Here is a 17084-nt window from a genome sequence, read left to right on the forward strand (position 1 = left end):
GTGGACATGCAGGATGGAACAGCTTAAATGCAAATGACCCACAGAGGAGTGGTGGACTCCCCAGTCTTGTAGAAACAAGAGAACAATTATAGAACCAGAAACACATGGGCCACTTGCACATTGAACAAGTCTGTAGGAACCTGTTCACACCACCAGAAAACTTGAAGACACAAAAGAGCACAGTGAGGTCAAAAATACTCTGTTGTAAAGAAAATTGTTGTTCAATGTGCAAGTGGCCCATGTGTTTCTGGTTCTATAATTGTTCTCTTGTTTCTACAAGACTGGGGAGTCCACCACTCCTCTGTGGGTCATTTGCATTTAAGCTGTTCCATCCTGCATGTCCACATGGATAGTCCTTCTCTGAACCCTGCTTATTCAGGTACTATACAGATGATCAGGTTTTAAATACATCAGATAGGGATTCTATACATTAGTTAGGACTGCTCTATAAGGGTATACCTTGACGATTTGGTGGAGCAGCTTAGTATACATTTTTTTGCAAAAAAACGTATCAACTAAATACCCTGTTTTCTTTACATCTTTTGACTAGCACTTGCTGATTACTGTGATTTTTTTTTTTTTTTTTTTACAACAGAGTATTTTTGACCTCACTGTGCTCTTTTGTGTCTTCAAGTTTTCTGGTGGTGTGAACAGGTTCCTACAGACTTGTTCAATGTGCAAGTGGCCCATGTGTTTCTGGTTGTGTAATGGCTGTGTCTGACCATGCAGGAACACGGTCTGATCATACCACCTCTCCTGGGCAGGGGAGGATGCAAAAGAGAGTATACAGACATTATACCACAGGATCATAGCTGGTTACTTTTGTGAGGTAAAGTATTTCACTGCCTGTTTTTAAAAAATGTTTGCAAACCCGTGTTGTAATATTTTGCAATATTGTGTTGTGATGTCTGTATACTGTTTTACTTCCTCCCCTGCCCAGGAGATGTGGTATGGTAAGACCATGTTTCTGCATGGTCAGACACAGCCATTACACAACACAAAGAAGGGACACATTTATGAGATTATCTCAGCACAGGAATATTTTATTTAAACACATCCAATTGTAGAGCTTATAACTCCAAGATCAATTGATTAATATGAACTTTGCTCTTGGGAAAATCCCTTTAAGTAAGACAGCTGTTTTTTGCAGATAAGGTGACTGCAAGAATGTTCTGCTTTAAGTTGTTAATGGTTTTGTAATGATTGAGCGTAGATGTTGACTTCCAACCAATATAGTTACGTTTCCACCATCATGGATCAGTCTATCAAAAGTGTAAGCAATGTAAAACTGTTTTACAACAGTTTACCCTTTCCCCAGTTTGCAAGCTATTTTTTGACCAGCGAGTAAGGAGACTTCTGCATGAGATCAGTTCCTAGAAAAGCATGTTCAGCTGTTCTCAGCTGTCTGATATTCCAGGCCTTGGTGAAGCAATGCATCTGTGTTTAACACTACATTCATACATCCCTATGTTGTGGTCAGTGTATTGTCCAACATGCATGGATCAGCCATTAGTCTCTTGATCTGACGTTAGCAGCCTCATAGGCATAGGAGGCTGTCGAGTTCAGGTCAGGAGCATCATGAACTTCAACAAACAGATGGGCAATCTAGCCTAATTCAAATTAATTTTAAAGTGAGACCTAAAGGAATTATGAAACTAACTAGTGATAAGCGAGCATGCTTGGGTAAGGTGTTATCAGAGCACACTCTTGTCCTAATTGAGTATTTTCGCTGTGCTCGAAATAAAAGCTTGAGTAGCTGTGATCGCACGACTCTAAGCTGTTCGACAGCCACAATACATGCAGGGATTGCCTGTGGAGAAAACTACTGTTTTAGCGCATGGCAGGGCTCAGACAGGATGGAGCGACATTTGCAATGCGGTTTGATATGGAATATTCTCCAGGTGTCATGTTGTGTTTGGAGAGCCCCTCCAAGCACCCTTAAACAGTGCTTAAACAGTGGAAACTACCTGCAAGTGACTCCATTTTGGAAAATAGACCACTTAAGGCATTTATCTAGGTGTGTGGTGAGCACCTTGAATCCCCAGGTGCTTCACATAAGTTAATAACGTTGAGCTATGAAAGTAAAAAAATCTAATTTTTCACACTGGGAAATGGGTAAAAATGGCACAAAAATTTGTCCCATAATTTCTGCTGTAGAAATATGACATATGTAGCTGTACAGTATTGCTTAGCGATACGGCGAGACTGATGAGGAACAGAGTACTATTTTCTGGAGCGCAGATTTTGCTAGAATAGTTTGCTGACTCCATATACAGATCTCCTGAATGCTAGAAGAGCAGAATCCCCTTCAAGTGACCCCATTTTAGAATTATACCCCTTTGGGTATTTATTTACAGGTACTGTATAGTGACGATTTTGACTCTATGGGTGTTTTCCAGAAACAAGCAGCAGTGGATGTTGCTGAGTGAAAATTGCAATCTGCCACTGTGGTGCCCGCATGTTGTTGTCCCCAGTACATAGTAGTCACCAGTAACTGGTAGTGCCCAGCTCATGCTTCTGGAGTCATGCACCTGTAAGTTAGGCAGGCTGTCCACTACAGAAATTCCGAATATGTGGACGCTGAATATGGTTTAGGCACACTGTGGGGATAAGGGGGCATTTGCATTTGTGAGTGCAGAATTTGCTGAATTTCTTTGGGGGGGTGAGGAGCTGTAACGCTTTTCCAGAGCCTCTGTACTACCAGTAACGAGGAAGCCACCTATATTTCCGTTAACAGATGACGGACCTGAGTGGGAACTTGCTTGTGTTGTGAATTCATTTGAAGCTTTTCTTAGGAAGATTTTACATAACTTTTGGGATCAGATTTATCCAATGCTCTACACTGAGCACTTACATGGGGGTTTATATCTAAATCTCTGAGTGACATGATTCAGATGAGACCCCCGAGGCATCTGTGGTGCCCCTGAAGTCTGGTCACCACAGAGGTACTGCACCTCATCCAGAGGTGTGGGACTCCACTCTTGGGTAAGGAGGGGGCACTAATCGGGACTCAGCATTCAACACCACACCAGGGTGTGGGTGGAGCCAGTAGTTATGGGAGGAGCTAATTAGGAGGGAAAGTGAGTCAGATTGTGAGAGGAGCTTAATGGAGCAAGACGTGCAGAAAAAGGCTCCCTGTCAGAGGGAGCTAGAGAAAAAAGAGTATAGAGAAGAAGCTTCAGAAGAGAAAGAAGGGGTTCTAGGGGCACGAGTAGTAAGCAATCCACCCATGGGGCCAGCATCCACGATGACCATCGCCAGGTGGAGGGACCAGGTCACAGTGAGGAACCGGCCCCCAAGACTAGTGGACGAATACAAGTCTCAGCTAGCTAGCCGGAGGCTGCAGCATCTGCATGTGCTGCAGCCACATCCAACACATTCGCTGAAAAGGCAGCCACATAGGATCCAGGGGACCAACAGAGAGTGTCGCCCGACAAGATCTGAGGCTGCTGGATTGGGACACTGTGTATGAAGGCGCAGGGCAGAAGGGTAAGAGCCAGCACAGCGAGACGGCCAGGAAAGGAACATAGAAAGGGGGTTCTGGAAGGTGCATCCATTTTACTTGAGAGCTGGATGGACCACAGACCCGGAAGACACAGCACCCCGGCTGGGGACTACAACTAAGAACTGTGAGTAAATGTGTGGAAACTGCACCCTGCTGTGTCCTCTAAATTATTACTTCTTCACCTGGCCTGCACTACAACCACCATCATCACCCTTTAACACCATCACTGCCCTGGGATGTAGCTCTACCTGTGGAGAGCTGTAACAACACTGCTGCATCACCATCAGCCCCAGTGGTCTCTTCAAGCAGCGTCGGCTATCATCTCCTATTTGCCGAATATCACAGGTGGCGTCACGAACAATTCCCCTTTTCCCTTAAACTTTATTTTCCTTTGCAACATCACTCTTTTATTGGATGCCCAGGGCCACGGACCGGGTCACTGCTGCTGTGACACATCCCTTTAAGGACCGGCCTGGTACCGAGTATCCCCACATCCCTTGGGGGCGCTTCATTTTGGCATCACTACCATGAAGAACCAACCCGATAAATCGGGACCTATGCGCCATAGACTGTGTTGAACTGTTTAATAGCCGCCATTGTCATGCCACATGGCGTGTAAGGAGAATATAAATGCATGTCATCATGGGCAGGATCCAACCGTGAGGCGTGAAGACAGTGCCCACCCACTGCAAATATTACTATACAGCAAGGACATGTCCATCAGCAAGAGAGTTCCGCCTCCTGATTTGGTATGGGTGGGACAGGAAGGAGAAGAAGGCCCGTGCACGAAGGAAGGAGAAGGAACAACACGTGGTTGTTGCAATCAACCCGGAACCCAAGATGGCGAGCGGTGGCTACCTGGAGTGAGGGGGAGATGCAGAGGACTTCCCCAGCTCATGGGATGAGGATCCGGCCCAACCGACAGCCGTTGATCCGGGGCTCCTAGGAGCTCAGGTGGAGGAGCTGAGCCACCAGCTCCTGGGCACGGAGCTGACTGCAGTGACCAGCTGGAAATCAGCGCTGTGGAGAAAGATCAAGCTGGAGGACCAGCGTCCCATCCAGCGGCCATCGTCTCCAACCCCAGCGGAGGAGGAGACCAGTACCGGTGAGTCCACAACAGCAGGTACTGTGACCTACACCTGTCATTGGGGTGAAAAGGGTGGTATGCCCTGAACATCAGGAAATGTAAGCCCACAGCTCCTGGTCCAGTGGCTGCCAGTCCTGAAAAACAGACAGTGCCAATAACGCCAGAAGCCAAACCAGTCCCTGCTGTAACACCAAGCGCTGCACCAGCCCCTGCAGTTCCAGCCAGACCAACAATGTGAGATAAGGCTACCCAAACCCTGGTGGTAGGACCTGAACAATTGGTAATAACAGGTGTAGTTATGCACCAAGAATTTTCCCGGCCAGGGAGTGGCCATAACCAGGTACTGCCCTGGAAGCAGCAGAAGTAAGCAAAGAAGAGATAGCACCTGACTGTGAATAGTTAATACAGTGTAATAGTTGGTAGTTAAGTAAGCATGGTTAGGTTTGTTCGCTAAACTTCAAAGACAATATGATCATGAATGGTGAGTCATCCGAACTCCTTTTGTACATAGTTAGCACATCTTAATATGCTCCTTATTTGTTTTACATCACCCTTTTAAGAGTGCGCGTAGGACACTCTAACCCTTTAATAAAAGACCAAAGAACAAAAACCGTCTGGCGTGGCTGAAGAAGTGGTCCAACGTGGAGACCAGCTATGCTTTGTAGTCATGCCCAAGGCCTATGTTGGGGGTTTGATATGGATGCCCCATATTGCACTAAAGAGAGGGACGCCTCGGTTTGGGATCCCATTGAAATCTACTGAACTTGATAGAAAATGTTTCATTGGACTTAATAGAGAATGTTCTTTTGTCCTTAATCGAGAATATCTCATTGAATGTGAAAGGATGTTTACTGAAAATAAATGCTAATGGTTTATAGAGAGTAATATTAATGTTTTATGGGAAGTTATGCTTTTGTGTTATCTAAATGCAACGTTTAAGTGCCAAATGCCTCCCATAAAGAGAAGAAGAGTTTACCTGTTAACATGCATGTCCAAAAATAGTTTGCATGTTTTTCTGTAATATCTGTTTTACTTTGTCCTATGTTTAACAGGGGAAGGGGGTATGTGGTGCCACAGAGGTGCTGCATCTCATCCAGATGTGTGATACTCCGCTTTCGGGTAAGGAGGGGGCACTAACCGGGACTCCACACCAGAATCCAACACCACTCCAGTCAGGGAACCTGGGTGTACTGGGAGGATGGCCTCATCACAGTCTGGGGAGGGTAACTAGGTAGAAGGTGTGGGTGGAGCCAGAAGTTAAGGGAGGAGCTAATTAGGAGGGAAAGTGAGTCAGATTGTAAGAGGGGCTGAATGGAGTAAGAAGTGCAGAAAGAGGCTCCCTGTCAGAGGGAGCTAGAGAAAAAGGAGTACAGAGAAAGAAGCTTCAGAAAGAAAGAAGGGGTCCTAGGGACACGGGTAGTGTGCAATCCACCTGTGGGGCCCGCATCCACGCTGACCATCGCCATGTGAAGGGAGCAGGTCGCAGTGGGGAACAGGCCCCCAAGACTAGTGGAGGACTGCAATACTCAGTTAGCTAGCTGGAGGTTGCAGCATCTGCATGTGCTGCAGCCACATCCAACACATTCGCTGAAAAGGCAGTCACATAGGATCCAGGGGACCAACAGAGAGTGTCGCCCGACAAGATCTGAGGCTGCTGGATTGGGACACTGTGTGTGAAGGCGGAGGGCAGAAGGGTGAGAGCCAGCACAGCGAGACAGCCAGGAAAGGAACTTAGAAAGGGGGTTCTGGAAGTTGCACCCAATTTACTTGAGAGCTGGATGGACCACAGACCCGGAAGAAACAGCACCCCGGCTGGGGACTACAACTAAGAACTGTGAGTAAATGTGTGGAAACTGCACCCTGCTGTGTCCTCTGAATTATTACTGGGTCACCTGCCCTGCAGTACAATCACCATCATCACCCTTTAACACCATCACTGCTCTGGGATGTAGCTCTACCTGTGGAGAGCTGTAACAACACTGCTACATTACCATCAGCCCCGATGGTCTCTTCAAGCAGCGTCGGCTAACAACTCCTATTTGCCGAATACCACAGGTGGCGTCACAAACAATTCCCCTTTTCCCATAAACTTTATTCCTCTTTTCATCATCACTCTTTTATTGGACACCCAGGGCCACGGACCGGGTCACTGCTGCAGTGACAGATCCCTTTAAGAACTGTCTCGGTACCGAGTATCCCCACGGCCCTTGGGGGCGCTCCAGGTCCGTTCACTATACAGTTACCCTGGCATCCATCTGGCCTCTGATCAGCGATGTCCTTTTTTTCAGAGGTGCACAAAACTGTGTTCGACTGTGTTTTAATGCACGCCTAAAAAGATGGACACCACTGGATCTTTGGCCAGACGGCGTACACAGTGACTCCATCTATTCATTATAGGGAATCTTCCACCGAGTGTTCCGTCTGAATCACGTTTTTCAGAGATTTACATGTAAATCCCAGTGTAAGCGCTTAGCGTAGAGCACAGGATAAATTTGAGCTGAGCCTTACTGAGATCTTTGGGAGAATCACCAAAAAACAACAATACCACATATTAAGGGGGAAGTAATAAAAAAGTATTCAATATATCAACTATGTTTTATATTAGATCACCCCATGTGGAAACCTTATAATAAGGACACATCCATATACCTAGAACTAAATTCCCATAGGGAAAAATGATGTACCAGTCCATTAATAAAATATATGACTTCTTTATTAGAAATATTAAAATACATGAAAAAGACAAAAACCAGGTGTGTGGAAGTTACAAACTGAAACCATAAAAACACCAAGGGCACCCACCCCCACCAGTTACCGCACTTGTGGAGACCTGAGCTACTATATATGACAACCTATAGTCAGCCTGGATAGCGGTGCATGTGCACCTATGACCTGTCACACACTGAACTGACTAAGCATTATCACTCTATCAAGGGTACCATGAAGATATCCACCGAATCATGTCAGTACAAAACTATGTGAAATAATTGGCCCTAAAGGGATACCATTAGTATCCACTAATAAGATTCAATCACCTATGAGGCTAACTGTAGCTCTTCCCCTCCTTATCAAGCCACATATTGAGAGCGGTTGCTAAGTACTTACTATTGAGGAAGTGCACACCGAATGTGGGAAACCAGGGGGGGTGCGAGTGGGGCGGGCACTCACCCCCCTGGTTTCCCACATTCGGTGTGCACTTCCTTAATAATGGGAATTTAGTTCTGAGATCTTTGGGAGGCAGAATGAACAAATCAACAGCAGGTGAAGAATTGGTTTTATTTATTTTTTCTGACGTTCCTTGTGTGATATAAGTGATTAGACGACTTTATTATTTGGGTCAGTGCGATTACAGTGATTCCAGATTTATATTTTTTATGTTTGGCTGCTGTCACACATTAAAGCACACTTTTTATTGCAAAAACTAGTGCATCCCCATATATTGATAGATGTAAATTTTCCATATTTTTGCTGACATATTCATGTGAGGGCTTGTTTTTTGCGGGATGAGTTGATATTTTTATTTGTACCATTTTTGGGCACATTGCATTTTTTGATTGCTTTCTATCATGATTTTTGGGGGGCAGAATGAACAAGAAACAACAATTCAGGATTTTTTATTTTTATACTGTTCTGTGTGTAGTAAAATTGATTAGGCAGCTTTATTCTTTGGGTTAATATGATTACAACAATACCACATTTATACAGTTTTTTATGTTTTGGCGCTTTTACGCAATAAAAACTATTTTATAGAAAAAATAATTATTTTTGCATCGCTTTATTCTGAGAGCTATTACTTTTTTTTTTCTTTCGTTGACGGAGCTGTGTGGCAGCTTGTTTTTTTGTGGGACAGATGATGTTTTCAGTGCTACCATTTTTATGTAGATTGATCTTTTTGATCACGTTTTATTCCTCTTTTAGTATAGCATAGTTTTTTGCCTTGTTTTTTTTTGTGGTGTTCACTGAAGGGGAAGTTTTATAGGGCGGGTCAGTCTGAGCGCGGCAATGCCACATGTGTGTACTTTTTATTTTATGATTTACATAAATACATTTATTTATTGGATTAATATTTTTGCTTTTTTTGCTCTTCTTTTGGTGATTTTTTAAAAAAAATATTTTTACAATTCTTATTAACTTTTTTTAAACTTTTTACATTGTCCCAGTATGGGACATCAACTGTATAATGACAGATCGCTGATCTAAGGCTGGTTTCACACTTGCGTTTTGATCTGCAGCGTTTTTTAAAAAAACGCATGTGGTGAAAAAACGCATGTAAACGCGGCAAAACGCTGCGTTTTTTAGACGCATGCGTTTTTGCATGCAGAAAAAAAAACGTGGCGTTTTGCCGCGTTTACATGCGTTTTTTCCTGCGTTTGCGTTTTTTAAACGCATGCTGAGAAGTGTGTGACAGCTGCCAATCATCAAAATCAACTAGAAAACCCACTATAAACAGAAATAGCTAGGGTTAGGGTTAGTGTCACGATATGGTATGAAATATCATATAAGTTTAGTTCTCTTGCTAGCATGCTGTGGGCTAAGCCCCCCTTCTTGGAGTGACTCGGCAACAGCTTGTAGCTGCAAATTCCTGACTTTCAGCTCACAAGCCTCATCCCCCCTCACCAAGGTATTTACGACCGGCATTTTCTGTAGTGAAAAGTGACCAGCTTTAACTGGATGAGAAACTTCCAGAATCATGAAAGTCCTTTGTTCTGTTTTTGTAAGATATTAGGCAAATCATTTAAGATAGGAACACAAAAAATATATATTCTTACTTCCCCTCGGTGGAGCTATCCATCACTCTAAAGACGAGTTTCTAACTCCATCTGTTAAAGAAGTAGGGATTTCTCTGTAAATATATATCCCAAATAGGACATATTTAATCTCCCTAGAATGCTAGCGATAACACAAGATGAATGCTGGGTGGGGTATGATTATGACATGTTCTGTAGCGAAGTTACGGGCATCAGATATATTTAATGCCCAGTTAGTAAAACTGAAGAGGTAGGAGGGTTTGGAAAAGCCAGCCCTTTCTGTGAGGTCACAGGCTGTAGGTTTTAAGTGCTGGCAGGCGTCCAAGAGAGTCAGATTTGAGTTTTTACCTGAAGAGCCCAGAGTGCACGCCCTGATGCACTGGGATAGATGGAAAGTTCACTAGCCGGGTTGCCTGCAATGCTTTGAACAACTGTAAGTGTTATTTCTCATGTAATCCTTGTTTTTTTATATAATTACTTTGTACATATTTGCAATTGTCTCATATTGTAACATCTTTATAGAACTTTTTATAAACACTGCATAAACTTTATGAGTATAATAATTAATACTAGACTCGTTCTCCTGCTCTAAAAACGTACCCTGTCTCTTGAAGGGAATTTACGCTACTGTTTTCGGTTAGCTTCGGACCCGTTTAATCGAAGCTGGTGGCGGCACTACCGTGTGCAGGCCTTTGGGTGACTTTGCAGCGACTGCGGCATTGATAATTATTGTTCCTGCCTGAGTGGGAGTAGTTTATCGCGTTGCTGCAGCGTGCCCAATAGCCAGTACATAGCAGGCAGCCTTTCTGGCGACTAATTACCCTAGGTGCAGTACCTAATCTGACCTGACAGAAAAGGGGGCGCCAGAGAGCTGCAAGGTTTAAGTGGAACTGTAAGCGGGATATACACAAATCCCTGCAGTTCATGGTATATTGAAGAGCAGTGGGATACCTAAAATAAGCCCCTGCTGTAAACTAAGAGGTCAATAGCCTTGTGTGTGTTTTTTTTATCACATTGTGGCAGTGGAGGGATAACTAAGATAAGCCCCCCTGCACATGTGATAGCCGTCTGTTGGTCTAAAGTCACCCCAATCCGTGACATATTGGTGGCAGTGGTCAGGAATCTCTGGGGATTTTGTGACAAACTGCTGGCCGCGGCTAAGGAATCGTGACAATTGGTGGCAAGGCGGTGGGATATTAGAGCATTAGTGATTTGGTTTGAGCAATCATTCCTCTCACTAAAAACTTGCAGAAAGTTCTTGCTAGGACTCTGCGCAAATAAGTTTGGAGAACGAGCTCAGTGTTTATCAGTTGTGAGACAATTGTGTACTGGTAATTATCCCCTCCCTTTCTCTTCATTTTTCTATCCTATCTTTTATTTGGCAACCATGGCTGCGATAGGAGAAGCCTGGTAAACCCAGCACAAGAGGGACACTCTTGCTGGGATATGCATGTACCATGGCCTGAACCCCCAGGGCAAGACCAAGACTCAAATGGTCGCTGAACTGGTGCAATGGGAAGCCGCTCTAGACCACTCACAGAGCCCAGAGGCCGCAGAAGCCAGCACCAGTGAACATGGTGCTGCAGCAGAGGTCCAACCACTGAATGCTGGCCCTGTTAGCAATCCGGGCGAATTGGACCCCCACCTGCAGGCGGCCTTGAAAGAATTCCCCACTGACGACCATGAGGGACGTCGGCAGCTGATTCAGCAATACCGGCAGGAGGCCGATGCCCGAGCCGAGCGAGAGGCCCAGCGAGCCGAGAGAGAGGCCCAAGCGCAGCGGGAGTACCAGCTGCAGATGGCCCGACTGCAAATGCAGGGGTCGTCCCAGTCCAGCCGTGAGCCCAGCAGCGCTCAGATACCGAAGCCCCGGCCCGATCACTTCCCTGTTATGGAAAAGGACGGGGACTTGGACACTTATCTGCGGGCCTTTGAGAAAGCCTGCAGACAGTACCAGCTGCCTACACAAGAATGGGCACGATACCTGACACCAGGGCTGAGAGGAAAAGCTCTGGAGGCGTTTGCTGCCCTCCCTCAAGAACAAGATGGTGATTATGAGGCCATCAAGCAGGCTCTGATAGCCAAGTACCAGCTTACACCCGAGGTGTACCGTAAAAAGTTCCGGACCCTCCAACTTGGCCCACACGACAGTTACAGTGATGTGGTGCATGGACTGGTGACCCACTTTGACCAGTGGACCCAAGGACTGTCAGTGACCACCTTTGCACAGCTGCGAGACCTGATGATCAAAGACCAGTTCTTCCATCTTTGCCCAGCTGAGGTGCGACAGTTCGTGATGGACAGAGAACGCAAAGACGTGACGAAAGCAGCGCAGATTGCCGATGCGTATGAGGCCAACCATAGATCGGAAGTGCGGAAGCCAGTCACCACCAGCTGGAGAGGGGGTAAGCCTGCATCCAACGCCAGTACCCCTGCCAGCCAACACTCCAGAGGTCCTGTTCCCGTGGCCAACAGCACCAGACCTACCACCGAACTTCGCCAGTGTTACCACTGCAGGCAGCCTGGTCATATCAGTCCCAACTGTCCAGGCAAGCAGAAGAACCCCCCAGCCAAGGCCCCAGGGCCTAATGCAGCAGTTCTTTTGGTGGGTGGTGTGGTTGGGAGGGTGTGTGACAACGTACAGCACGTCACTGTGGGAGGCCATGTTGCTACAGGCCTCAAGGACACCGGGGCTGAATGAACCCTCATCCGACCCGAACTGGCGGCCCCTGAAGAAATCATTCCGGGGAAAACCCTAACTGTCACGGGGATTGGGGGCATCAGCTGTCCCTTACCGATGGCCCGGGTTTATATTGATTGGGGTGCTGGGAGCGGGGTGAAGGAAGTGGGGCTGTCTGATAATTTGCCCACTGATGTTTTGTTGGGGACTGATTTGGGGAGGTTGGTTGCATACTACGTCACTGACACCCCTCCCCAATCTGTTAATAATGGTAACGTTAACCCCGATGTTGATGATGATGATGGGAGATCGCATGTGTTACCTGACCATGCTTTATCTTGTAATGATGCATCTGATAACCATTTTTTCCCTAGGATTGATGGTAAAAATGTTGTACCTGTGCCAACTGAACCTGATAATGATGTTTCTGTGAAAGTTGATGTGTCCATAGGTACAGGAGTGTTCAGCCACGTCGCTCTGCGGAGTGAGACGGCTGAGGAACCCCTAGCAGGGGCAAGTGTCGGTGCTACCGGAAATGGGGAGATACATGGGAACCGTGAGGAAGGTGATGCCATGCAATTGACCAGTGCCACCGAGGAAGGTAACTGGCCCATAAGTAGCAATGCTCCTGAGATAATGGGGGTGGATGGGGAGGTGGGTCTGTGGAAACCCCCGGGGAGGCAGCCTTCGTAGCTGCTGTCACCCGCAGTCAGAGTGCCTGGAACGCAGATAACTGTCTGCCTCCCGGACCCTCCTCAGTCATCAGTATGACTGAACCAGAGGTGGACCCAGAGCAGGTCCCAGAGGGCTCCCGTGGGGAAGGGACCCTGATGTCGCATCTGGCTTCCCCTAGCCAGGAGTTTCAGACCACTCTGCACACAGATGCGAGCCTAGAGAGTTTGAGGCAACTCACCGGGATGCCATTCTCCGAGACTGATAAGGAGAAGGTGTTCTGGGAAGGAGGAAGGTTGTACCGGGAGACAGTACCCGGAGAATCACAAAAGGAGTGGTTGAGGGAAAGACAGCTGGTCGTCCCGCAGCAATTCCGGGGTGAGTTGTTGCAGATTGCCCATGAGATCCCGCTAGCTGGACACTTGGGGATCAGAAAAACTAAGGCCCGGCTGTCTCAACACTTCTATTGGCCTAAGATGGGGACAGATGTGTCAAATTACTGCCGCTCCTGTGTCACCTGTCAAAGAGTGGGGAAGGCAGGGCCTGCTCTTAAGGCTCCCCTGATCCCTTTGCCAGTGATAGAGGAGCCTTTCCAGAGGATCGCGGTGGACATTGTGGGCCCGCTGGCTGTCCCCAGCAGCTCTGGAAAGCAATATATCCTTACTGTAGTAGACTACGCTACCCGGTACCCAGAGGCAGTAGCTCTATCGTCAACTAGGGCAGATAAGGTAGCGGATGCCCTGTTGGCTATCTTCGCACGTGTAGGATTTCCCAGGGAGATGCTTACCGATCAAGGAACCCAATTCATGTTTCGTCTAATGGATGCTCTCTGTAAGAGAATGCACCTGGTATCGAGTGCGTATCACCCACAGACCAATGGCTTGTGTGAACGCTTCAATGGTACACTCAAACAGATGCTTCGCATGCTGGTTGAGACACAAGGGCGCGACTGGGAGCGGTACCTCCCACACCTGCTGTTCGCTTACCGAAAGGTTCCGCAGGCCTCGACAGGGTTCTCCCCCTTCGAGCTCCTGTACGGCAGGCGAGTCCGGGGACCCCTTGGGTTGGTAAGAGAATCCTGGGAAGAGGAGCCGAACCCTTCTGGAGTGTCCATAGTGGAGTATGTCATGCGCTTCCGTGACAAGATGCAGACCTTGACGCAGTTGGTGCATGACAACATGACGCAGGCTCAGGCTGATCAGAAGCACTGGTACGACCAGAACGCCCGGGAGCGGACCTACCACGTGGGTCAAAAGGTGTGGGTGCTGGTCCCCGTACCAACGGATAAGCTTCAGGCAGCCTGGGAGGGCCCGTACGTCGTCCACCAACAGCTCAACCCGGTCACCTACGTGGTCACGCTTGACCTCGCTCGGGGTAGGCGAAAGGCCTTTCACGTCAACATGATGAAGGCTCATCACGAACGTGAACCTTTCGTCCTACCGGTCTGCAGCGCACCCGAAGACAGGGAGGAAGACGCCCTCCTGGACATGCTGGCCCAAGCCAAGGCCGGTGGGTCCATTGAGGACGTGGAGGTAAGCGCCTCGCTGGATGAACCACAGTGGTTGCAGTTGCAAACCACACTGGAACCCTTCCGGGTCGTGTTCTCCAACCGGCCTGGAAGGACTGAGTTAGCCGTCCACGAGGTGGACACCGGGAATCATGCCCCACTAGGATCCTAACCCTTAGGGTTAGGGTTAGGGTTAGGATCCCTAGGGTTAGGGTTAGGGTTATGGTTAGGATCCCTAGTAACCCTAGGGATCCTAACCCTAACCCTAGGGATCCTAATCCTAACCCTAGGGATCCTAACCCTAACCCTAAGGGTTAGGATCCTAACCCTAAGGGTTAGGGTTAGGATCCCTAGGGTTATGGTTAGGATCCCTAGTAACCCTAGGGATCCTAACCCTAACCCTAGGGATCCTAACCCTAACCCTAACTCTAACCCTAGGGATCCTAACCCTAACCCTAACCCTAAGGGTTAGGATCCTAACCCTAAGCGTTAGGGTTAGAATCCTTAGGGTTAGGGTTAGGGTTAGGGTTAGGATCCCTAGGGTTACTAGGGATCCTAACCTTAGGGTTAGGGTTAGGATCCCTAGTAACCCTAGGGTTAGGGTTAGGGTTTTCTTGTTTTTTCTTGTGTTTAGGGTTAGGGTTTTCTTGTTTTTTCTTGTGTTTTTCTATAAAAACGCATGCGTTTTTAACAACAAGCAAACGCATGTGCTTAAAAACGCATGCGTTTACATAGACAGCAATAAATTTTTTTGCCGCAAATAAACGCATGCGTTTTTTGCGGCAAAAAAACGCCGCTAGAAATTACTACAGGCTGCATTTCTGCAACTAAACGCACGCGTCAAAAAATGCATGCGTTGCCGAAAACGCATCAAAACGCATGCTAAAAAACGCATGTGTTTTTTAATGTTAAGTATATAAAAAAACGCTTGCGTTTTTTAGCGCTAAAACGCTGCATATCAAAACGCAAGTGTGAAAGCAGCCTAATACTCTGCAATAGGGTTGAGCGAAACGGATCGTTCATTTTCATAAGTCGCCGACTTTTGGCAAAGTCGGCGTCTCATGAAACCCGACCCGATCCCTGTGTGGGGTCGGCCATGCGGTACGCGATCTTGGCGCCAAAGTCGCGTTTCGTATGACGCGTTTAGCGCCATTTTTTCAGCCAATGAAGGAGTGTGGGCAGAGTGATGACATAGGGGTTAGGGGCGTGCACGCCTATGATCATTTTAGCGCTTGTGCGCAGGGATTTGCAATGTGTAAAACGAAATTTTCGGGGCTGGGACGGAGGGGGGGGGGGAGAGAGAGAGAGAGAGAGAGAGAGAGAGAGAGAGAGAGAGAGAAAAAATAAAAAAATAAAAAATCCCCATTGACGTGCATAGGGTTTTGTGTTCTGGCCGATCCTCGACTTTTCGCAGTAATCGGCCGATTTCGCCCGACTCGACTTTTCAAAAAGTCGGGTTTCGCAAAACATGACTCGACCCTAAAAAGGTCAAGGTCGCTCAACCCTACTCTGCAATGCGTCTGCACTGCAGAACATTAGAGCAGCGTCTGATATGCAGCTCGTGCGCTCAGTGTGAGCTGACAGGACACCATCCCTGTATGACCCATCTTGGGACTTGAGGTTACCATGGAGACCATAGAGATCGCATCATGTTGTGCACAGAGCTCGCTCCCTCTGCGATGTCCTGCGATGTCGCTGTCACTATTGACAGTGGCATCACATGGGTTAAACACCTGCAATCAGTGCTAGCACAGATCGTGGGTGTTGCTGCAGGGCTTCAGCCCTCACATAGAGCTGGCACCTACACTCGATCGTGGAGGCGCTTAGCGTGAGTCCGTGCGATCGCTGGGCCGTATATGTACGGTGCCGAACTGCTCCTTAAACCTGGAGCAGTTTGCAAAAGAAGCGTGGTCCAAATTTCCAGTTGAGAGGTGTAACAAACTTGTTGATGGTTATAGGAAGCGATTGATTGTAGTTATTTATCCCAAAGGATGTGCACCCAAATATTAAGTTGAGGATGGGAACAATTTTGTCTGGCCCATGTTTGGGTTTTGTGTAAAATTATGTCTAATTATCCTTTTCATCTCTGTTTTTTTTCTGTTGTTCTAATACACACAAAGGAAATAATTTTTTTTTGAGAAATACTTCATTTTCTGAAACAATATCAATGGTTTCAACACGTTCGGCCATGACTCATTCTATCTATCTATCTATCTATCTATCTATCTATCTATCTATCTATCTATCTATCTATCTATCTATCTATCTATCTATCTATCTATCTATCTATTTCCACAAAAATGGAAGCAGCACATCATAGTAGAGTCAATCCACGTGCAGTTTAATTGCTCATATGGTGATGTTTCCGTCCCAAAAAAGAGCGTGGACCTTTTTCAAGCCACACTCTTTTTTGGACCGAAATGTCTCCATATGGGCAATTAAACTGCACGTGTACTGCCTCTACCATGGTGTGCTGCTTCCATTTTTGTGGATATATTTACCAGGATTGGTACATACCTAGATAGCTTTTGCACCCTAAGACTACTTTTTGTGCCGCTTTTTTACTTCCTCTTTATCTATCTATCTATCTATCTATCTATCTATCTATCTATCTATCTATCTATCTATCTATCTATCTATCTATCTATCTATCTATCTATCTATCTACCTATTTTAAAAAGATATAGAGCTACTCCTGAGAACAACAATGACCAAACTGGCATACTCAGAAACACATCAAGGGTGGACTGTAATGAAGTTGCAGCAAATTTTGCGACTTTTAAAAAAGTTGCAATTCATGAATCAAGTTAGAACATTTGGTATTGGCAAAACAAACAGGCAATTACATATAAAATAGACTTTTAAAAAAGTGCCAATAGAATAAT

At 46.6% G+C, this 17084-nt stretch overlaps 1 protein-coding gene across 1 annotated transcript in view; it reads left to right on the forward strand.

Annotated features, from left to right (window-relative positions):
• The window catches only part of SYNPO2L (synaptopodin 2 like), a 186347-nt gene that overhangs the window by 134503 nt on the left and 34760 nt on the right, over positions 1–17084 (forward strand). The window lies entirely within an intron of this gene.

This window comes from Ranitomeya variabilis, chromosome 4 (assembly GCF_051348905.1).
Source record: "Ranitomeya variabilis isolate aRanVar5 chromosome 4, aRanVar5.hap1, whole genome shotgun sequence".
NCBI classification, from domain to species: domain Eukaryota; kingdom Metazoa; phylum Chordata; class Amphibia; order Anura; family Dendrobatidae; genus Ranitomeya; species Ranitomeya variabilis.